General features: G+C 48.5%; 1 long non-coding RNA gene across 4 annotated transcripts in view; it reads right to left on the bottom strand.

Annotated features, from left to right (window-relative positions):
• The window catches only part of LOC116595924, a 134075-nt gene extending 117282 nt beyond the window's left edge, over positions 1-16793 (bottom strand). For 3 of the 4 annotated variants that reach the window (XR_004287917.1, XR_004287916.1, XR_004287914.1), the window contains exon 1: positions 16271-16498. This is a non-coding gene — a long non-coding RNA (uncharacterized LOC116595924). Of the gene's footprint in view, positions 1-16270; positions 16499-16569 lie in introns of those variants that run through there. The other variant, XR_004287915.1, reaches the window with a different exon arrangement.
• Between the last annotated feature and the right edge of the window lie 7430 nt (positions 16794-24223).

The raw sequence follows: 24223 nt of genomic DNA, 5'->3' as shown, positions 1-24223 counted from the left end.
GTATGAACAGGATGAAACAAATGAATAAACTATTTTTTCCTAAATAAAAAATTGAAAACTAAATGAAATTTCAAAAGAAGGTGGGGGGGGGGCCGCCCGGGTGGCTCAGTTGGTTGGACACCCAACTCTTGATTTCGGCTCAGGTCATGATCTCGGGGTTCTGGGATTAAGTCCTGTGTCAGGCTCTGTGCTGGGCATGAAGTCTGCTTAAGACTGTCTCTTCTCCTTTTCCCTACTCCTGCCTCTTCTCTCCCTCCTTTCAGAAAAACAAACAAAACTAACAAAAAACAAAACAAAAAAAGCTTGGACAGCGAGAAGACCATTGCGCCATGAAGTCTGAGACATCAAAGACCCATAGACACCACGGATAAGCCTCCCTCCAGCTCTGAGGATAGGCCTGGCCTGACCATGACAGAGCCCCTTGGGGGGTCTCTTGGGAGGCTTTGATGTGGGAGCACCTCAACGTTCTCAATGTTCTGCTCAACCACATAGAGGCCTTTCTCCCCGAAGTTTAAAAATAGAAAAAAGAATATAAGCAGGCAACTTATAAAGGAGTAATTATTAGCAGACCACAGCCCTTCTCCTTTAAACCAGCTTCCCTGCAGAACAATCCGCTAATTTACACATTTGTTTTTAAAATCAGCATTTCTGGAGGCGAAGTTTAATCTTTTCCATTTTCTTTCAGTGCACGGTTTATTGAATTTACATCCTAAAACTCCTCAGGGAGGGCAACTTTCTTTTTAAAGATTTTATTTTTAAGTAATCTCTACACCTAATGCGGGGCTTGAACTTATAACCCCCAGATCAAGAGTCGCGTGCTCCACCGACGGAGCCAGCCAGGCGCCCCAGGGAGGGCAACTGTTAAGTCCACCCTCAAAGGCAGGATTTTCTGAAGGAACGCCAGTTGTGCATGGCTGCAGAGTAAGGGGACCACAAAAATGGCGCAAAGGGTGCTGTGGGGACTGTATTAGTCTACGTTTTAAAGAAGACTGAATTATGTGATAGGCCGCCCATGCAATTATTACATATTATACAGAGGAAAAACCCTGGAAGGAAACAAGTCGGAATGGGAACAGTAGAGAGCTCTACGGGGAGAAATGGGGTGATTATCTTCTTCCCTGTCTTTTGTTCTGAAGTCCCAACCCTGGTGTCCTGACGGCTGACCCGGCCTGCCACCAGGGCCCCCTCAGCGGAATCCTCTGCCTGGGGCAGTCACACAGCACCTCTACCCTTAGGACGCCTTCACCTGGTGCATTTACAGTTTCGTCAGATACTACCTTGGGGTAACAGATAAAACCTTCAGTTACATCATGCAGATATAGTTCTGCAGGCCATTCTGCTTGCTTCCAGTAAGGCCCTCAATTTTACAATAAAGGAGGTATTTAAAAAGCTTAAGGCTGATGCTTATAGCAAATAGGCAGCGACCCAGGGGCGCCAGTGACGGGTGTGTCCCCAGCCCAGTCACGAGGACATCCCAGGCAGCACCCGTGGGAGAAGAGTCTCAACACCTCCCACTGCCTGGAACCGCTCCCTGGGCCCAGTCCCCGGTCCCCGCGGCACCCTGTGAGCGCGCTCAGACGCCGCTCAGAGTCTGGGCTTCTCCGCCTCCTGACTTTGAAGTCAAGGTTTCGTTCTCTTGACGAATACTCATTGCTGAAGGCTACCCTTGCTACTAAAATAACTTTCCATGAAATACTCTTGACTGTAAATGCCCTGACATTATAAGAAATGCTCGTGTTTGTGTGTGGTTATGTCTTGTGTAACCGACGCCACTGGGTTTTCGAGGTGAAAATTGCTCGTTTTTGTCATTTCCAAAACCTGACATTCTTTCACTATAATGTGGCAACTTCTCAGTTCTTTAAACTATTTTTTTCTTTAAGTTCTCATGAATTGGCGGTTCCTGTTTTTCTGAACTGCTTGTCAAAGCCATGTTTTGTGTTAGGTTCACAGCCACCCCTGTTCAAGAACTAGGAAACAAGGCAAAAAATCCCCGCAAAAGTGTGACTTCCCGGCCCTCTGGAGCCTCTCTGCTTGCTTTGTAAATTGTAATTTGGAGGGATGCAGGTGACCCTTGGAGGAAGGGAAAGGCGCGGGCAAAGGACAATGTGGGTGAAAGTTCCGATCGCCAGGGGAGATCCTGGTGTGAGGTTAGATGGCGCTCTGCTCACGCTCGCTCACGTGCAGACTGTGGCTCAGCAAACACCACCCCCCCCATCCTGCCTGGGGACACATCGTGTGGCCCACCACAGCATGGATCCCATCACATATAAAGTTGAAGTGGGTCTTTTTCCTCAACCCTTTCCACCGCCCACCCTTACCCCTTTTCAAAAACCGAATGCAAAGATCAAATTCCACTTTTTGACTTCTGGTTCTACAGTTCAGGAAAGTTAAAACAAAGCGAGAACATTCTATTTGCTTAACTAAAGCAGGACTGCCAGGACACAGGCCGAGCATGGCCACCGCCGACAGGTGGTGGCTAATCCAAGCTGAGCTGGACTCGGGATGGAAAGCTGCTCAGAGCAGCCTCCTTCAGCATCGGGAAGGATGTGCACCGACCGTTTTAGTTTCCTAGAGTTGCCGTAACAAAGGACGATAAACAGGGGGCTCAAACCACAGAAACGTATTATCTCACCATTCTGCAGATGAGGAGTCTGAGATCAAGGTGTGGCGGGGCCACGCTCCCATTGGAGGCAGCCACAGGAGAATCCGACTGCAACCTCCCTCCCAGCCTCCCTGGTTTGTAGCAGTCCTACTGCCATCCCCACCTGGCCTTCTCCCCGTGCGTATGTCTGTATCTCAATGTCCCCGTCTCATTAGGACACCGCTCACATTGGAAAAGGGGCCACCCTCTCCACTATGACCTCATCTTCAATCATGTCTACCATGACACCATTTCCAAATAAGGTCTCATTCTGAGTTACTCAAGGGGTAGGGCTTCAACGTATGAGCTCTGGGGAGACACGATTCAGCCGGTAAACACACACAGAGGCCTTGAAGGATGACTCACGAAGTCTGGACTTCCACTCACTTTCTTTGTCATTTTTTCTGCCGGTGTCTTCCCCCAAACTCTTTCCCCCCGAAAATAAATCGCCTTCTTATAAACACATTTGCTTTCCTGTTTGTTGGTGTCGAATTACAGATTGTTTTAAAAGCGTGGCATTCCATACAGCTCAAAATCCTGCTGATGGAAACAGTCCCAGTCGGGAGGTGCCTCTCAGGGATGCCACCAGCCAGCCGGCCTCTGGAAGGAGCAGGGCCACCCAGACGGGGCTCAGGCTGTCATGTCTCAGCGCGGATGTCCTGTCTCCCTGGGATCCGTGCTGCCTTCTGTCCTGCAACCCCATAGGTGCTTTGAGGGTAAAATCCAGGAAGCCCCTCAGGCCCTGGGGCCCGCTGTGAGGACAGCTGACTGCTGAGAAACCAGCTGGGACGGGCCGGCTGGCTGTCTGGCCTGAACTCTGGCTCCCCCACTCGTTAGTTCTGTGACCACAGCCTCGCCTTCCCCCCTGAGAAATGGATATCCTCACAGAGGGTGATTCTGCGACACCTGGACAAGGGCCAGGCCCAGAGAAGACCCTGAGATGTCAGCCGTGGCCACCTGAGGTGCCTCTGGCCACGGCAAAAGCACGAACTTTCACTTAGGGAGATTTGCTTAGAATAATTCTGAGATGAATTTTTTCTTTTTCAACTCTCAATCTCCACCTCCTCATCCATCTCTATTGTGAATAAAATTTGGTGTCAAGCTGGCTGTGGGGGTCCCGGGCCCTCATGAAGCCCCAGGCATCCAAGTCACTGTTCCCCTTTCTGGCCCTCAGCCAGCTGCCTGATCACCACCCTGGGTCAGCAGAGTCCTGGGCTGTGCGAGCACATCTCAGCCCCCTGCCCTGGACCCTCAGGATGGCCCTGACCGCTCTGGCCTGGGCCTTTACCAGGCACAGGAGCGCGTAAACGGTGTCTTCCCTGTGCACCCACCTGTCCCCTAGATGCCCGCACAAGCACAGGACCAGGGTGCAGGAGAAGGGGCAGTGTGGCCAGCCCAGCAGCCCGGAACGCAGGGAGGGAACACCACAGCCCAGTGCTCTTGAGAACACAAAAGTGCTTTAGCAGTAAAAATGATTGTGATGGTTTTTTCAGAAAGTAGGAAAGAAAGGGAAAAGATTCATTCAAATACCTGCTTACATTTGCATAAAGAAATTCTGGACAGATAAGCGATGAAGAGCAGGGTTTCGGTGGGGGGTCAATGGGAACGGGTAGGAGACAGGTGAGTGCTTTTCGTCTGACCCCTCATTTACTTTCGCTTTCAAAACTTATTCAAATAATTAATTAAAGCTGGAAACTCTATTCCTTATTCACATTGACAGATTAACAGAGACATCCCCGATGCTGAAAAGCATCAGCTGAAGGTAAGTGGCACTTTTGATGAGGGCCCTTTTCCAGGTGAGAACCTCTAGGTGCCCCCGGCAGGAGTGCACTCCCCATGACTACTCACAGAGCTTCCAGCAAGATTCCTTGAGGTTGTGGAAGAGCTGCTCGGGCTGAGGTTCCAAAAAAGTTGACTTCCTTTGCAGGATTTATTTGAACGATCGGAAAAGGGTTTAATCCGGTTGTGGTCTTGGAAAACAGAATCCCACACAAAGCCCGACATTGGCCAGTTGGGGGTTTGTGGTGTTTTGGGATGAGGCTGGTGAGAATCTGGGCTCTGCCTTGGTCTGTGCTCCCTGAAACTCTTGAGAACTTTAGCCTGCTGGTCTGCAACATGGGCTAAGAGTGTCCAGTCCTCATGGGATGGATGTGGGGATTGAACAAGTTAATGGCTATAAAGCAGCCAGCACACACCAGGCCTACGGAACATGTTCCATAATTATTAGCTTCTCCGTCCCCTACTGCTGTCAGGAGGCCCTTTCAGATTTGAGTTACTACATACAGTTTAAGCAGGATGATTAATCTCCCCTAAGTTTTACACAAGATATAAATTAAAATCTCCAACATGAGAACCGGGGGCCTCCCCTTTACCACCACTACAGCACTGAGCAACTGTAATGATCTTTGGAAGCTGCTTGCTCAGAAAGTTCTGGAATTCTCTTTCCTGAAACTTGGAGAACCATTTCCATTTCAATAAGAAGTCCTTCTCTTGCCACTCACTGGCTATTCATTTTTATAGAGAGCAGTAGAAATGAGAGTTGGAAGATTCTAATAATTTTGGCAAGCAGAAGGCAGGTGGAGGTGGGGTTGGGCTACAGGGAGACTGGGCTCGGTTAAAGGCTATGCAATGACTGGGGGAGGCCAGTCCTCCTTGACCATTCCTATTCTGTGCAAGTGCCCCCGGGGATGGATGCAGCGGGTGAACACTGAGCAGGCGGGACCCACTATGGGGAGGTGAGACAGTGCCTGGGTGACTCACTTTCTCAGCCGGAACATTCTGGTCTGCAGTCACCACTTGTGCTGCTGGGTGGCAGTCTGTACTCACTCTGCGTCTCTGCTCTCCCTTCCCCAGAGCAGGCACTTCTGGGGACTTCAAAGGGACCGCTGCACAGAGACAGGCGCCCATCTGTCAGACTGGGCTCAGGGGTGCCTACTTGAAAAGCCTACCTGAAGTGAATCAAATTCATCCAAGCCACAGACCCCGAGGGTGTGACTCTATATAAGCAACGAAACCAACACTCACCACCTGAGCGTTCAGATGTTCTAGATGTTTAAGGTGACTGACCGCTAGCATCTGGCATCGGACTGTAGGGTTTGCGAGCCTCACTGAAGGAAAGCTGCCAGTGTTTAAGGAGGGAGGGGGGAGAATGAGACAGAAAGAGGGTGTCTACCCATTAGGAGAAGTCTGGCTGAGTGCGTAAATCATCAGTACCTGCCCCGTTTGTCCATGGGGTCACACCATGGGGTCACACCATACATTTGATTTTGTGATGTGCCTTGTCACCCCCTTCATCTGCAACCGTGAAACCTGTGCAGGAAGGGGAGCTGCTGGTGTTCAGTGGGGTGCCCCAGAATGCTTGATGCGGGCAACCCTGAAGACAGGCCCTAGTGGATGCCAGAGGTCTCTGATCTCGGTCCACACTGAGCCTAACGGTCTTCTGGAGAAGAGGAAAAGGGAGGGACCCGTCTCTAACTTGCAGATGAAGTCAAGCTTCGTATTTTATGTTAGGGAGTATTTAGGCCAAATCTAGGAGATTAAACCAAAAGTCAGTACCCAGATGCAAAATGCAGGAGAAGGGGTTTTGCACACATCCCCCACACAAAGAGGCCACTATGTTGGCCAACAGATGGGTGTGTGGATCCCAGACCTCAGCCTTGGGTCCAGGACAAGGCAGGTCACTGCGCTCACGGGAAGGGAGACATCAGAAAACTGGGGTCCGCGACCAGAAGGGCAGCCTGGAGTCAGGGCTGCCAAACACCTAAGCACCCACTTTCGGGAACTACGGGAAGAAGAGCTTGAGCACAGTGCTAACAGCCAGGTGACTAGAAGGGTTCACTGAAAAAGAAGCCAGGGCTTCTGTGATAATTTAGCAGTTTCTGGGACAGAAGAATGGCCCAGAGAATTATAATGAGTGTGCTGAATTATGACCATCGTCGTGACCACAGATATGACTGGATTACTTCAGGGCGACGTCCAACTTGTGGAAGTGCCAGAAAACAGGCTTTGCATTATTGATCTACTGGCTTCTCCACCAGCGCTTTGCAGTGATGGGATGGGCTGTCTCTGGGAAGAGAGGGGGGTTTAAGTACAGATTAAAGGGCCCCTTCTGGGGCTCACCTAGAAGGCCTGCTGGGGTGGGCCGTGTCCTTTGACCCCAAAGAACTCCTGATAGGAAGTGAAGAGTGTCTTTGTAATGGTGATGACCCCAAGTTGGGTTGTTGAGAGCTCCCGGTGTAGGGGTCACCCCACTGCACTGTACAGACGAACAGAGAGGCTTGGTGACTCACTCACCGTCACACAGATCCCTAGGGGGAGCCGGAACCTACTCTAGCTGTCAATCCATACAGGGAGAACAAAGCAAGACACCAGTGCATAAACCGACTCCTTTCAGATCTCCACACAAGTGGAGGTAACCTCACAGCCCACCCCGTGTCCGTGAGGCCCCTCACCTTGCACCACCGGCAGCCCCCTCCAGCAGCCCTTCTAACAACCACATTTGCTTATCACCTGCCTCCAGAGGCTCAGTAAACACTTGAGGGATACCAAAGGAATAAAGGAAGGAACAGACAACGGGATCTCTCTCCCCTAGTTCTAGCCTGTACATTTCACGTTCCCCCTGGGCCTGGAGAAAATGGAATGTGGAGGCAGGATGATGGGATTCCTCGGAGTGGACGGACCATGGCTGGGGGGGATCAGGGGGCCCCAGAGAAAGGTGTCTGTGGTCAGAAACACACAGCAAAATTAGGAAGCCATTCCAGTAACCACAGCCAGTACCACGGAACACTTATGGTGTGCGTCACTTGGCTAAGAATTCTCCACGTGGTGAGCGCTCTCATCCTCAAAACCACCCTCTGTGGCACTAACCCCTCTGTCCCTACTCCTCAAGTCAGGAGATGGAGGCCAGGGGACACTGAGGTTGTGTGGCCAGGAGCTGGGGGAGCGGAGGTGGCTTCCCCGTGGTGGCTCATGGCCTCCATGTGGCCAGACAGTCCGTGGAATAGAGCAATCAGCACAGCGCCTGGGGGCCTGGCTTCAGGGGAGGGACACAGCATGTCCCAGGACCCCATACCTGTGGAAGGACATCACTTTGCTGTGCAGTAGAACAGGCCAGGGGCAGGGAGGAGGAGGGGCGTGGGCCTGGGGCCTGGGTTGGCTGTCCTTCACCCCGTTCAGCTCAGCTCCCTGCTGCTTGTGTGCTTCCTGTCCATTATGGCTGAACATGGTTTAATGCTTCTCCCTCAACAAGCCAAAAGAGTCAAAAGACTCACTTGGAGGATGTGTAGGATGACAATGACAGGGACCAAGACTGAGGTGTCCCTTGGGCCAATCTCCTCAGTCCCCAGAATGGCTCCACACAAACAAAAATAAGGATGCCTTTCCCCAAACATTAAAGTTCATGATCAAATACCACAAGCCCAGACAGTCTGTCTATGGGCGTCTCACCTGAGGCCCTCACGCCCGGAAGAAACCAGAGGACAACTGGCAAGAACATTCTTGGTGTCAGGTGCCCAGCCTGGGCCACCTCCTGGGCAGGTTGTTCTGAACACTGGAGGCCCTGACAGTTCGCTTGAGGTTTTATCCCCAGAGAGGGGGACACTGAGGCTTACAGTAGTGGCCCTGCTGGCCAAGATGTGGGAGCCTCACCTGCCTGGCCCAGAAACTCTCCACCCCTCTGACAACTGACTGATAGCCAGGCTCAACTTGATCTCTTCGCCCCAGGGCCACATCTGTTGCCAGGGTGATGGCCCATCTTTCAAAGCTGCCCAGATTAGGAAAACATGCTCTAGATACATGCTTTCTAATATGACAGCCACTGGCCACATGTGGCTACGTATATTTACATTTAAATGAATTGAAATAAAATACGCATTCAAATTCCATTTCTTAGTTACATCAGTCACTTTTCAAGTGCTCAGTAGCCACATGTGGCTTGTGGCTGCCTAGTGGCCTGGAGAGCACACATTTTTATCATCCCGGGAGAGTTCGGTTGAACGGTGCTGTTCTGGGGACTTTGGGAAGTCAGAAGAAGATAGCATGTGATGTCTGCAGGTCCTCTGAGAGGGCTATGTTTCTGACTCCTCTGCTATCACTGTTCTTTCTTGCCCCCTACCCAGGCCAAGGCCAAGGCTAGGACAGGGGCCCAGGTCAGGAGAGGCCTAGCAGCAGTCAGCAGATAGGATGAGGCCTAAACAGGGTGCCCCCACCAGACGCTCTGCAGCAGCAGGGGCTGGGAGCAGCCGCATGTTTCCAGGAGGGGCCTGGGTCAGGGACAGACCACCAGGTCGCGCAGGCTCCTCTGGCTGCAGTGGGAGGCCGAGGGGCTCTGGAGCCCCACACCTGCTGGGTCCCAGGTGTTGAACAGCAAGGGTGGCGGCCACCTCAGAGAGCAGACTGCCCCACCCCCCATTGTTTAGCCCCACACACCCCTGAGATTGTGTGATGACTCCTGGAGCACTGGGACAAACAAGGGTTCCCGATAATGACAGAACACGCATTTTCCGTCGGCCGGGTTGAGGGGGTAATATAGGGGCAGGGTGAGCTTCAAGAGATTTTGAGAATAAAGGAGTTACATCCTTGATACCTTAGCACTATAGACTGAAATTCGTACCCACTAAACAGATCAGCTAGATGAGTAGAGCAATTATCGGGGAGATGGGGGATGATAGGGAAATGGGCACAAGAGGGACGAATCTGTTCCAAAAATCCTCATCGTCATTTCCCGAGGTGATGTGAGTGTCGTAGCTGTTGAGGCTCTGCAGCAGGGCGACCAAGGGTCCGGGGCCCTTCTGTGGCTGCTCTCTGCCCTAAATGTTTTCATTTATTTTAAAATCAGAAGAGAAACCAGAATATAATGAAAATGAACATATAATGATCAATCCAGTTTAAATGGCATTCATCTTTATATCGCGACAGTCAGGATATGTCCTTACATGAGGAAGGAGCCACAAAGGCTAATAAGCACCTGGAGTCCATAAAATTCACTATACACAGCCTTGAACTTTCGCTCCTCATACCAGAGGCATAAAAGGCAGCTCCACACAAAGGGAACTGATGTCTCAACAGACCCTCCTAGTTGACCTGCAGATTGAATTTCAGCAGTGATGTCTCATACCTCCCTCTGCATCAATCAGGTCAACCCACTCCAAAAATAGGCACATCTCCAGGCAAAACACCTAGTCTCCCAAAGCCCTGGGACCATTTGCCTGCCCTGCCATCCTTAGCATTGCCTTTCTTTCTCCATGTTGTCTTGTGTTTTCAAGAAGGCTGCTGGAGGTCCAGCCATCACATTTGCATTCCACACAGGAAGACAGAGGGAAGAGGAGGACAAAAGGTTAAGCCTCTTAGATGTCAGGCTCCTTCAAGGAGCTTTCCTAAAATCTCCATCTCCCATTGCAGCCTATGTGTTTCATTGGCCAGCCATCTGTCTATGTGAATTTTCCCTCTGCAGTGGCATAAATGTATCATGCAATGTAAAGGAGCTGGAGAAGGAAGAAGGATGAACAAGGCTCTGAGAGGGTACAAAGCAAACACAGAAGGGGACTCAGTCCAAGGCGGAATGACAGCATACACCCCCTGCTGAAAAAATCCATCCTGTCTCATGTATCCTCACGGCCCTGGTTGTGCCACCAGGTAATGGGGTCATGTGGAATGGAGGGTATGACCAGTTCACCTTCTCTGGCCTTTGATCAGGTTGAATTATGTGAATAAACTCCACTTCCTTCGAGCTGAAACTCTTCTCCTTCTGCCATTCTGCTCTTTGCTGGAACACTGCCGAACCTTGGAGGCCCAGTCTGGAGGAAGCCCAGTCTGGTATCCTCGGGGCTGTAAGGGTGTGGTCCTGACTCCTGAGCTGACTCTGGAAAAGCTGGCTACAACAGACGGGTGAGTCATGAACCCAGACATAGCTGAGATTCCTGGTATGTGCTCTGGGGGGGGGAAAGAATGCTAAGCTTGGACTGCTTTCCTTCGAGGCAGGAGATGCTACAGGATGTAAGGCTCCCCGCCTCCCTGCACCCGTCCCCTGGGGCACTTACAATGGCCTGATGTTATTGGGCTCATGTCTATTTCACCAGAAAGACAGAAATAGGAAAGAGCTGGTCTGCCAGCTCACCTCCACATCCCTGGGTCAAAGAACCAGACGGTTGGGATCAAAAAGAAGCTCCTCTCCTTACTGATAGTTGATTTAGCGGGCTCCTTAGAAGGGGTAGAAGGGCTCCCCTAGCCCTTCTGCATCCCAGCTTCCTTGTCTGAATGATGGGGATGGTAATGATAACCTGCCACACGGTTCTGGGAGGACTAAATAAAGTCATCTTTGCAAAACATCCAGAAGAGTGCTTGGCCCTAAGTGAGCATTCAGTAAACAAAGGAGTGTTTGGATTTTTATTATTTTATTGGGTAAATGTGAAGTATTTCCTGATGCATGAATGAAAGGAAATCTTCTTTGACTATTAATACTAAAATCAAACAAGTGATTTCTGTCCCTTTGAACATCCTCCTCCAAGTTGCCCTTGAAGTCAGTCTCCTCCTCTGAGTTCTGATGAGAGCAATGTGGTTATTTTACAAAGTAGACTCTGACCCCAGAGGAGCTAAGTGACTTGTCCTGGGCCCAGTCATGGGACCGAGAATGCTGTAGAACATAAATCCAGCTGTCTTCAGGAGCACTCTGTCGTGGAGGCTGCTTGTTGCCTATCCTACGTCCATTTTCCTCTACGTCCTGTGTCATCAACAACTCCTGTGTTGTCAGAGGCAGCAATGTACCTAGTTAAGAAAGCACCCCCTCAGGCTGCTTTACAGATACGGTGGCCAATAAAAGAGGCAGAAAGAATTACTTGGGGGTTCTAGGAAAGCTGTTGAAAGAAGACTGACGATGCTTAGCTTTCTGTGACCCACTTTGCTCCTTCCTCCTGTGTGGAATGCAGAGGTGATGGCTGGAGCTCCAGCAGCATTATTAAAACCATAAGACAATTTTAAGGAAGGAAGCCACTGCTAAGGGATGCAGAGAAGAGAGATGAATGAACTGGCTGCCCATTGACCTTTGCTCTGGACAGCCTGCTTCCAATCTTTTTCCGTCTGAGAGAAAGTAAGCCTGGTGGTTGCTGGAGGACTGCTATATTGTAAAGTTTTCACTTATATTTGCCTAAATTGATAGAAAACCAGGCATTCCTCACACTCTACAAATGATTTGTCCAGGGAAAATGATACATTTATGCCTTTGCTAAAAATTCCAGTATTTTAAGTACGATACAGTTTTGAAAGGGCAGCATACAGGGAAAGGCTAAAAGCCTCCTTGGCAGAAAACCTTCCTTGCAAGGTAATAGATCCTAAAAACAAAGTATAAGCAGGAAAACCGCAATGGATAAGATTTGCTGCCGCCATTAGCTTTTTTCTAGTATAGAAAATGCAAGAAAACTGGGTGTTTCTCTCTCTCTCTTTTTAATCAGAGGAATCATCTGAGACCAAACAAGCCTCCCCACCACTCCTCCTTCCTGTGGGCCCAACTTCCTTCTGATCCACTTCTGGCTTCCCCTCGCCTGAGCTCTGCGGTCTAACCAGAACCCTCCAGACGTTGGGAGGTGCCCAAGGTCTGTCCCCCCAGCACTGGGCCAAACCCATGACTGCCCTGCTGTGGCACTGGGAGCAGAGATGGTCCTCTGGGCTTGGGGACAAGTAGCAGCTGCAGGACAAAAGTGCCCACCAAGTGGCACCATTTGTAATGGACCAACATGACCCAGCCATGCTCAGCGTGCAAAGCCTCAACTTCCAGAAAGGCCATGTATAAAGCCCCCGAGGCCTTATGTCCACAGTGCAGTTATCAGAGAAGGCTGACTGGACAAAGGGACTCAGGTGGCCCTTCTCGTGGACCCCTGCAGGAAGTGTGTGAAAATTCGGCTTCTGGGGCACTGCACAATCTTGAATATCTTCAGAATTGGCAAGGAAAGGTCATGTTCTGTTCGGTCTCGTTTTAGTTTTAAGTGTATCTTACTTAATATTTTCAATATGAGTCAGCTCCATGTACTGAACTGATTCTCAAACAGCTAGAAGGGGACTGGAACTGCCTTTAGACAGGAAGCCTGGGTACGGCGTCCAGCTGCTTCCACCCTGGGAGCAGGTCTGAGGCCAGCGGTCCTGGATTCTCGGGACGGGGGCCCCAATCTGCTGGATTACAGACAGCACCCTTGGGAGCCCTGGCTTTTCCTGACTCTCCTCTCCTGATGGAGGTAAAGGCGCCCTCCTCAGACAGCTGCCCTGCCTGATTCACCTGCCCAGGATGCGTGCACCTTGAATAAGTCGAGCAACCGGCTGTGGTTCCTATCTTACAGGGTGGGTATGTGTGTGCTTCGTGGGCAGGGGGCTAAAGGAAATGCACAGAAAGTTACTATCATGTGGTTGGGCTGAAGGCAAGGGAAGCTGTCCTCACTGTGATGATGCTGACGTTAGAGATGATGGCCATGAGGATGGCGACATCTAGTATCCTGTGTTTTCCTGGACAGAACCATGAAGCACTTCCCATTTACCTAATCAATAGATGTCCTGCAAATGCAGAACATGACACAGATGGGAACTCGCTACAGGAGCATGAGAGCCCATTTTTTGTGGGGGCCCAGGCTGGGACAGAATGGTGTCCGGGTGTATGTCTGAGTCAGTGACTGTGTGCTTAACAACTGTAACCCATGTGCTCATCGTCACTGATCTTAACAAGGACCCAAGAGGCTGGTACTCTTATCAATTCCATTTTACAATGAAGAAGGTAGGACACCAAGAAGCTTAGTAACTTGCCCGACATGGGGGTGAGCTCTGCTTATGGCAACCAGTGGTGGCACACCAGTCAGGCACCACAAAAATCCTCTTGGCAGGAGGTAATGAAAGCCCAAGTGGGGATGCTGATGAATGGTGTGGAGGGGGAGACAGGGCCCGCAAGCAACAGGCTGGTCTGGAAGCTGAAGGCACCATGACAATAGGGCACTGGGCCATTTCTGAGTGTCATCAAACTGTCAGCATTTTCTTCTTGCTGCAGGTGTCCTTTTAAAATATCTGCTCAGTTTCTCTTGTAGATTGTTTCCCTTTTTACTCCCTGCTTGCATCCTCACTTAGAATCAGCATCTTTTGGTAGTCGGAAAATATGACAGAGCAGCAAATCATATTAATGAATGCTCTATTTTCAGACCTGCCCAGAGCCTTATTTCTGGCCTTTTTAAATGACTCCCCTGATTATAAAAGTGATCATATCAGTTTGCCACAGACTTATTTCTCATGGGTAAGCGGTAAATTGACTTCCAGCGTTCATACAACTGCCCGAATTCTACATGAAAGAATACAATCAACGTCTAGGATAAAATCGACCGCCTCAAAACTACTTCCCAACGGCACTTATCCAGGGGACTTGGGACTCAGGACCTAGTGACGAACATATGTTGACACCTGGAATGTTCTCTGAAATGGGGACAAGAGTGAATGCTCATGTGCCCAAGCCACTGAGGCACTGCCTAGGGCATTTTGCCTTTTGGGGCTCTTCTCTCCAGGAAGATGGCATTTCTCCGAGCACTTACAAAGATCACTCACCAAGAGAGACAGACTGGGCTGGGCTCCCACCTCAGAAACCCCTGTCATCTGCCTTGCTGAGGCCCCGAGTTGATCCCGAGAATCTCAGCCTTGGAACACCCACTGATTACACTGAAATCACAAGATCTTGCTTGGGAAATTCATGCCACTAACTCAGGGGCCGCCAGCCCAGATGCCTTCAGAGTCAAGGTAAGAAGGGAAGTGGATAGAGGTAACATCAAGGGGCTCTCTTGTGTGTCCAGACCCTGTTGGAAGTCTGGAAGCTGATGCTAAGTCTCTGAGCTTCCCCAGTGGCCCTCCGAGGCAGGCAGAAACCACAGTCTGGAAGCCCAAGGCTACCAGAGCCTTGCAACATTAGGGTTCAATAGAGCCCATAATCCAAAGAATAGGTGACCCATAGTCATCTGAATACAAAAAAAAAAAAAAAAAGCAAAACAACAACAACAACAACAACAACAAAACCCCCAAAAAAACCCCAAACAGCCACTGATCCTGGGCAGGCCAACAGAATCTGAGGGGGTTGGACATGGATTCAAACAGGACTGCATTCGTTTTTTGAGCCTCCTACCTGCAACTCCAGCTTTTTTATTTTTATTTTTTTATTTTTTTATTTTTTAAATTTTCTTAACATTCTTCTTGGTTTATAAGAAGAGTCAGGTTCAAGGGAAGATTTCTCCCTTGGAATCCTGCTCTCTGACATTAAGGTGACACCCCCACCCCACCCCGCCCCAAACCCTTCCCTGCTCTGTGACAGGCGCAGAAGGCCAGCTTCAAAGCTCAAGCTATCACGTCTCCCTGCTCCCACTCCATCCTTCAGCAGGTGTGACAACATGGGGACACGGGATGCAGCCCTAACCCTGGGCCATCCCAGCCCTTCATAAACTCTGGATTTGTAACTTAAGAAATTAGAGACTCAGCCAGGTCTGTCAAGGCTGACCCTAAAAAATCAACATCAGCCGAAGGGGAGGGTCCTGGCAGAGGGACCCCTTAGCAAAGCTAAGTCCCCCACAAGAGCTGGGACTGAAGAGGAGGGGGTCGCCGCACAAGGGAGGCACCCAGAGTTGATTTTAACCAAAGACCAAACAGCCAGATCGTCCTGGAGGGGCCGGCCAGCCACCGTGCTGGGCTCGGGGGCAGATCACTTGCTCTCTTAGAGCTGCTCCAATTTTAGAAATTGGGTGCTGACTCATTATTAACCCAGAAAGCCCACACACTCAAATGACTCTACTGAAAAAGCTCCCTGTCATACCCTGCTTACTGGTGTGCAGTTTTTTAAGCAAATTCAAAAAATGTTTATCACAAGGTATTTATGACATTTTAACCGTTTCATTTACAGTAACTAGAATGACATTTAAAAAAAATGTTTCCTGTATTTTACTTGACTGTAAAGCTAAGCCTCATCAGAATAGTAACAGCTTGAGAAACACATTATCAAGGTCATATCAGGCCTCAAGGACTCAACAACCCAATCCTCACCTCCCCTGCTGGCCCCAAGCCCCCGGACCCCCGCATATTTTCTTTCTGACTTTATCACGGTTTGTGCCATTGAATCACAAGCAAAAAGAAAAGACATAAAATAAGTTCCCAGAATCATTCAGAGGCTCATAGAGAAGGAAGCCCAAATGCTGCCTCTCTACTGTATTTTCTTGCACTAAAAACTGGGCAGCTCAGACCACGCGGCCAGAAACTTCTCAGGGGCTGTCTTCTCTCCACCTCTGAGAAGCGGAAGCCAGCCCAACCTCAGCACCCCTGGGTTAGCACCCACTCACCCACCTCCATCTCTGAATTTCTCCATGGCTCCAGAGACGAGACTGGAACAGCTTATTTTCCAGCCCAGCACCCCTGTCTCTCCTGGGATAACACAGTGTAAGACGAGTATCAACCTGCTCCCCATTAACCGCGGAGACAAGCACCCTACAACACAGTGGTTCTGGGGGTGGGGGCAGAGATTAGGGGTGCTCCAAGTCTCAAATGCGGTATCGCCTCCAAGATGCAACAGCTTTAACCCATCCGAGACTTAGGGGCAGGCGCTAGAAATGATCATAAAAATGAGAGACACGGACTCACCGGGGAGAAGCGGCTGGCTCCACCTTCCCGCTGCCCGAGCTGCGGAGGACTGAGGCGCACGCTGGCTCAGCCACAGCCCGCCTGGAATGCCAGCCCGCCGCCTGAGCAGCCTGCTGTCACGACTTCCCTCCATTCCCCATCATGTCCGCACGGCTGAGACCAAGAAAAAAGAAAGAAAGAAAGAAAGAAGGAAAGAAGGAAAGAAATTAAGAGAGGGGAAAAAAAGAAAGAAAGAAAAGAAAGAAAAAAGAGGGAAAAAGAAGAAGAAGAAAAAGAAAAAGGAAAAAAAGGGTGCACACCTCAGTCTCCGTTCTCATTGGAACGAGATGACTCATGCTGACTCACAGCCACCACTTCCTCTCCGACATTCTCTTCATACTTGTGAGCTGGGCTGGTCCTGTTCCCAGGGTCTCTGCAGCCCTTCCTGGAAGAACAGCCTTCTGACCCTGGCGAAGCCACCCCAGCGCTGACCTCATGTGGAGCCCCTGGGAGCGCCTACACAGGGGAAATGCTTTATTTAAGAGACATGAGCCACAGGACAATAAAATGCACGAATCCCATGCGCATTTGAATTTCAAATACACACTGCAATTCTGTAATATCTTGCAAAGCTCCTACGAACCACTCGCTTGTTTCAAGGCATTACAGGCAAGGGAAGAGAATGGAACAAGGTCTCATTCTTCAAGGAGGTCGGGTCTACTCTTGCCCTGGCGAGACTGATTGCAGAGCATGTCTTCTGCATGCCTTCCTCTGACATAACAAATCATGGGATCTAAAATCTAGATCTCTTCAAAGCTGTTTGTGAGGAGGGCGTGGGCTTTACTTCGGGGATTCAGTGACTTCCAAAATCTTTTCCATCCGTCTTTCAGACTTCAAAAATTCGCAAGAGATGAACATTAAAATCCCAAGAAATGCAAGGAAGGTGTAACACTGGAACTTTTAAAGACTGTTTATGAATGTTAACAGGCAAGGATAGAGGGTAGCCTCTGCGACCCGGCTTTTTCTGGAATGATACCGTGGGTGGGGTAGTCTTCCCCAGCTTCCTGCATTTTTAAATTATGAGAGGCTATGGAGGAGAGCAGGATCCACGTGGTGCTCAGCTGCCTCCCGAGAAGCCCAGAAGGGCGGCTGTGATTGCATTAGGATGACCGTGCTTTCTGGAAGGTCCCACACCAAGGCCACTCGTGAACACTGATGCTCTTGAGACACGTTTTGATTTAGTGCCTACTGCTGTGTAGGCCACACTCCGACACCCCTAACGGACACCGAGAAAATAAGGAAACAATGTTTTTTGGAGGCCAGAAGACTGTGGCAAGGCATATCTGTGTCCAGTGGACCTCACCCCAGAGGGGTCAGAAGACTGAGTTTCCATTTACAGCAAGATTCATCTTAGGGGTAATTTTGTTCAGTATTCTATGAGGTTCTTTTAACAGGAGAATCAGGGCGTTTTCTATCAGGCCCCAGGGCTTTGACTTCCCTATGAAAGCTGCAGTGTGCCAACTGGCCAAATGGTCTCATTTCTGGAAGTTTTTTTTTCCTCCCAGGAGAGAGGAAAGCCTGTTGGTTTTCTGGAATTTAGGGCTGGCTTTGTTGTGCCATTCGCTGCAGTGTTTTCTCTGGGGAGAATGGGAAATAGAGATGGGGTCAGCAGCCTCATGAACAGCCTGAAGATGGGGCTTCAGCAAGGCCTTAGGTCATCCCCAAGGGACATCTCTTAGCCAGTGGTGGCCCAGTAGAAACGGGAGGCCCCACAGAAGCCAGAAGTCTGCAAAGACTCTTGAAGCAGGGGTCTGGGTTGTGATTTTTGTCCTATATGTAGAAAGCCAAACTTTATTTTATTTATGAAGACTTGTATTAAGTCAACTCATTAATCCCTGGGAGGGAACTAAAAAAAATCAATTAAAAAAAATCACTGAATGTGAAATAGTTGGGCAATGTAGGTTCCAAGTGGTGGCCACACCCTCCTGCTGGGAGGGCCCTGCCAGAGACCTCATCATTTTAGCAGTAGGATCTTCCACAGCAACACTGCTATAACAAGCCTTCTGGAATATTCTAGGGCAAGACTTCAGATATGAAGCTGGGCCTCCTCCCATGGCAGCAATATGAGCCATCACTGTGGAAGGTCACTGGAACTGTGTCCTCCCTTTATAGTGCAGCACTGAATAATCCTATGAATGCTGTCTCTTAATTCCTGACTGAACATTACCTAAAGCTCTTCTCATTTGGGCTGGGAAGGAGGGAGAGAATATTACTGAGAAGGGGAACCCATTCCCAGTATAGTCAATAAAATATTCATTGAGGCATATCAGTAGCACCGATTCCCATAATTATTAATATGGAATGTTCTCTAGTGGATTCTCTTTCAACTGGCCAATTTCTGCATATTCCACCAGAAAGGAAACAAAGGTGACACTCGGAACATGGCTACATGGAAACACTTTTTAAACATCCACATGTTCTTTCACCAATGAAAATAGCATTGTAAAAATTTAGGTTTCATTGAATTAGTAAAATAATCAAGTTTCATTCCTGAAGAGTACACAGCGAGGACAGTGCCTTCTAGCATGTTATAGGATTCTTATAAGTATCAATGGCTCACAGTGAAGAGTACTTATTAGATGCCAGTCATTCTCCTAAACATGCACAGATATTCCAACCTCTGGTCCTCAAAAGATCCTTCTGAGTAAGGTCACTTTCTAGCAAAGTTCTGTGCATTATAGCAAAGAAACTGAGGCACAGAAAGGGCCAGGAGCCTGCCCAAGATTGCAGGGCCCAGATGTGTACCCAGGCTACTAGTGTCGGAGCTCACTCCTAACCACCAGGCCATGTGAATTCCCACAGAGAACTTTTGAAAGAATCTTTGCACACACATCTCCTGACATCACAGCATATTCCCCCCAATTCTGCAGGTGCATGTAAGGGAAATGTTTTTTTCTATTCATTTGAGAGGTAAATCAAAATCCTAGCCTTGGAGTGACCTATCCCTTACGACAGTAAGAATTCTCATGAATGGAGAGAGCCAGTTAGAATTACCCGCCCACACATCCTAAGGACATTCCACTGATGTCTGCAAAGACAGCACTTCTCCCAGCCTGGGACATGAGAACATTAGAGAATGTCCCTTGTAGTCCTTCTGTCACTTAAGCAAACAGGTTTCCCCACCACCCTCTTCCCTGGGAGAAAATCCATCTCTTATTGCAAATCCAGCAACACCCCCCAATTCCATTCTCACTTCTTTCCTAGGATTTTGTTCCTAATCAAATATAGGCCTTTTCCCTCCAACATCCTTTACCTTCTCCTGTTTGTGGGCCTCAACATAGGCTCCAGTCACTTCCATCTCCCAAATACCTCCCCTGTCTTTGACCTCTTGGAGCAGACCCGTGGTTGCCTGCTGTACATCCTATCCCTCCCCCGTTAGTCACAGCCTTGACACTGGATTGGGATTGACTCCACCCCCATACCCATGGCAGAGTTTTGATTAGGCTAAGCAAAATAAGGGAATGTCACCCCTTGTCACTGTGACTGGATCCAGGATGGGCTCTCAGGCTTAAAGCAGCTAGGGTCTGGCTACCTCTAATCATGCTGATGAGGTAAGGGGTGCCCAATTGGAGCACAGCCCAGGACTATGGCCACTGCTTCAGGGATGGCAGGAAAGAATGCACAGAACTCAAGAGTTCTCATTTTTACTCTTAAGTTTCTAAAGTTTAGGACAGGGTATTATGAGGAAAGAAAAAAAAAAGATACAGAAAAATGGGCAACATCAGACAACACTATATAGTTGTGCAGGTTGTACACTGTGCAATCCCAGAGAGTAAATTTACACTGGCCATGATATACACAATCATATGTGACAGGGCTCATTGTAGTACCTACCAGGTGATACCTCCCAAGACCATATATGTCTCCCAACGTCTGAGTGCTAAAGAGAACTGGGAGGAAAGAATGGAAAGAAGAATCTTAGTCCTTCTCCCCCTACAGCAGCCTGAGGCCAGAGAAGCACTACCACTCACCCCAGGGCAGTCCAGGGACTCTAAGAGCAAAGGGACACCTACAAATGATGAAGTAAGAGTTTAATTGAAAGTGGTTTTTTTCCTTCTGTAGTGGAACTTGAACTTGATGGTACATCCTGAGTTAGAAGGAATATAGTCTGTAAAGCCAGGAGAGTAGATGAGTTCACCAGACGAGTGAGTATAGAAAAGGGAAGCAAGAACTGAGACCCGGGGCCCTGTGGCTTTGGCAGATCCGGGGGTGAAAGGAGCCAGCAGAGAAGGGATGGTGAGGGACGATGAGGGGACAGGGACGATGAGAGGCAGGAAGGAAGCCAGGAGGGGGCAAGTGAAGAAGGTGCTTAAAGAGGAGAGAAAGAACACCTGTGTAAGCACAGCTACAAGGTCACAGAGGTGGCGGCTGGAGAGCATCATGGATTTGGTGAGGGAGGTCCACGTTGAGGGGAGCCGGGGAAGGTCTGAAGAGACAGGAGAGAAAAGGGGGAGAGAAGGGGAAGACAGTGAGGAGAGACATCACTTTTCTGGAAATAGCTACAACTGGAGAAGGACATGGGGTCCAGAGTAATATCCTTTTTTGTTAAGAAAAATAACAACTTGCCAGGATGCTTCCTGATAGAAATAACCTAACTACAGAGGGAGATACTGATGACACTGGAGAGGACCAGAGGGAATTCGGTGGAATTGGGAGGAGGGACCAGACCTACTGCTCATGGGGAGGGCTTGGCCCTGGTGTGGGGGAGCCCACCACAGCACCGGACATCAACCAGACAAGGAGGGGTCACCCTGTACACGTTCCATATGCTCTCATATATTTCATCACTTGAAGGGGGGAAAAAAAGTGATACCAATTTTTAAATTTAATGACAAGTAATACAGAATTATAGTCTTTCTACTAAAAACCTTAAATAATTACAGATCAAAGTAAAAGTCCACTTTGATGAAGAAGTGGCATTTTTCACGAAGGTAAAGAGGACGGCTGAGAGGGATGGAGGAGGCAGGATTGAGGGAAGAAGAGAAGATGGGGAGGAAAAAAACTAGAGAAAAATGTCCACGGTGGAACAAGTTGGATGGTTGATGAAGCCTAGCTTCCCCAAGAGGAGGTCGGGGTGAAAATACCAGTGAAATGGCGTGTGCCTGGCTGGGAGGCTGGATCCCACGGATTGACTCCATGGGGATAAGCCTCTCTCTGCACCGAGCTGGGGGAGGCCAGCTGTGCTGGGGGCTGGGCACAGGGCTTCCTGGTCTCTGCTGGGACAGGTCTTGGAATGAGAGATACCACTCTGCTCCAAAATACACCCCAGCGTGTGTGCATGCACACACACACACACACACACACACACACACACACGCTCTTGAGATCCATCCAAGTTGTGTGTATCAATATCTATTCCTTTGTTTATTTATAAGTGCTATTCCATGATATGGCTCTACCGTAGCTTATTTATCCTTTCACCTATCGAGGGACATATTTGGCTACAACAAACAAAGCTGCTGTGAACATTTGCATACAGGTTTTCGCATGGACACAAGTTTTCATTTCTCTTTGGTAAGTACCCAGCACTGGGGCTGCTGGTTCTACAGTAACTGTGTGTGTATTTTTATAAGAAACAGCCAAATTGTCTCCCAGAGTAGCTGTACCATTGCATTTCCACCAATGCATGCACAAGAGACGGGCTGCTCCTTGCCCTTGTCAGTACAGCTACCATCAGTACTTTTTTTAAGGAGGGGAGGAGAAAGGGCAGAGGAGAGGGAGAGAGAGAATCTTAAGCAGGCTCCGACCTTATGGCAGAGCCTGTTTCGGGGCTGGATCTCATGACCCTGAGATCATGAACTGGGTGGAAATCAAGAGTCAGACGTTCAACAGACTGAGCCACGCAGGCACCCCTATTGTCAGTATTTTTTGTGTCTACTCTTCTAGTGGGTGTGTAATGGGATCTCCTCCTGGTTTTAATTTGCATCTCCCTAATGACTGATGATGCTACGCATCTTTTTATGTGCTCTTTTGCCATCGGTAGGTCTTTTCTGGTGACGAGTCTGTCCAAATCTTTGCCTGCTTTTTAACTGAATTGTTTGCTTACTACTTCCTTTATAAATTTGAACGCAAGTTTTATTTTTTTTTTTAAGATTTATTTATTTTAGAGGCACCTGGGTGGCTCAGTGGGTTAAGCCTCTGCCTTTGGCTCAGGTCATGATCTCAGGGTCCTGGGATAGAGCCCCATATCGGGCTCTCTGCTCAGCAGGGAGCCTGCTTCTCTCTCTCTCTCTCTCTGCCTGTCTCTCTGCCTACTTGTGATCTGTCTGCCAAATAAATAAATAAATAAATAAAATCTTTTTGTTTTTTTTAAGATTTTATTTATTTTAGAGAGAAAGAGAGAGAGAAACCATGCAAGTGGAGGGCCAGAGGGAGAGAGAGGGAGAGAAGACTCCCCTTGAGCCCGGCGTCCAATGCAGGACTTGATCTCATGACCCTGAGTTCACAATCTGAGCAGAAATTGGAGTCAGACACTCTACCTACCAAGCGACCCAGGCACCCTGTGGACACAAGCTTTAAAATCAGATACATGATCTGTAAATATTTTCTCCAGTCTGTGGCTTGTCTTCCATCCTCTTCAATACTACCTTTCACAGAGCACAAGTCTTCATTTTAATGAAGTCCAATTGGTTATGGATTATGTTTTTGGTCTCATATTTAAGAAATTTTACCTGGGGCACCTGGGGGGCTCAGTGGGTTAAAGCCTCTGCCTTCGGCTCAGGTCATGATCCCAGGGTGCTGGGATCGAGCCCCGCGTCAGGCTCTTTGCTCAGCAGGGAGCCTGCTTCCTCCCCTCTCTCTCTGTCTGCCTCTCTGCCCACTTGTAATCTCTGTCTGTCAAATAAAATAAATAAAATCTTTAAAAAAAAAAAAAAAAGAAATTTTTACCTAACCCTAGGTCTAGGTAATGAATATTTTTCTCCCATTTCCTTCTAAAAGTTTTAGTGTTTTACATTTTATATTTAGATCTATGACTAATTTTTAATTAATTTTTTTTTACAAGGTTGAGATTCTTAGATTGAGGTTCTTTTTCTTTTTCTTTCTTCCTTCCTTCCTTCCTTTCTTTCTTTTTTTGTTCTGGACTGGATATCCAATTTGTTTGCATAACATTTGTTGAAAAACAAAAAAAAAGCAATCCTTCCTCCATTGAATTGCTTTTGAAAGTTCGTAGAATATCAGTTGGCCTTATTTGTAGGTCTCTGTATTTGAACTTTCTGTTCTGTTCCATTGGTCTATGTGTCCATCCATTCCCCAGCACCACACAGTCCTGGCTACTCTAGCTATGTACAAAGTCGTAAAAGCAGGTAGTGCAATTCCTCTACCTTTATTCTTCTTTCTCAAAATTGTTTTATCTATTCTTGATTCTTTCTACATAAATTTTAGAATCAAGTCCTCTGTATCTACAAAACATCCTGCTGGGATTTTAAAAGGAATTGCATGAAACCTATACATCATCAATTTAGGAAGAATGAGCATCCTTACTATGCTGAATCTTCCAGTCTATGAACATGGTATGTCTCCCCATTTGTTCAATACTCTGTGTGTAGTCTTTATAGCTTGATGTCTCCCTTATATGAGGTAGAAATTATCTTCCCTGTAGTGTGTGGGTTTGGTCATCCTCAATATGTCTTTTTATCATCTTCATAAGGCCCCAAATTAAAGAATCCTGTAGTACTGTTTTATAGATGGCTACTGAGACTTGAGGCACTTAAGTCTCAGTCTTATGACTTGGGTACCAGTCATGGGCTGAAGCAGATAACTGCCTTTCACTCCCATCCTCCCTTCTTTAACGAACTCACGAAGCTTCATTATGCTCAGTAAGCTGCTTGTTTAATCCTAATGCCCCCAGTTTGCTAATCATCCTCCTTCTCCAACCATTCTTTTCTCTCCTCCCCTCTGCCTCGGCTCTGGGCT

This window comes from Mustela erminea, chromosome 7, assembly GCF_009829155.1.
Source record: "Mustela erminea isolate mMusErm1 chromosome 7, mMusErm1.Pri, whole genome shotgun sequence".
Lineage (NCBI taxonomy): Eukaryota > Metazoa > Chordata > Mammalia > Carnivora > Mustelidae > Mustela > Mustela erminea.
Note: the sequence above shows the minus strand (reverse complement) of the source record. Positions and strands in the feature narration are given on the sequence as shown.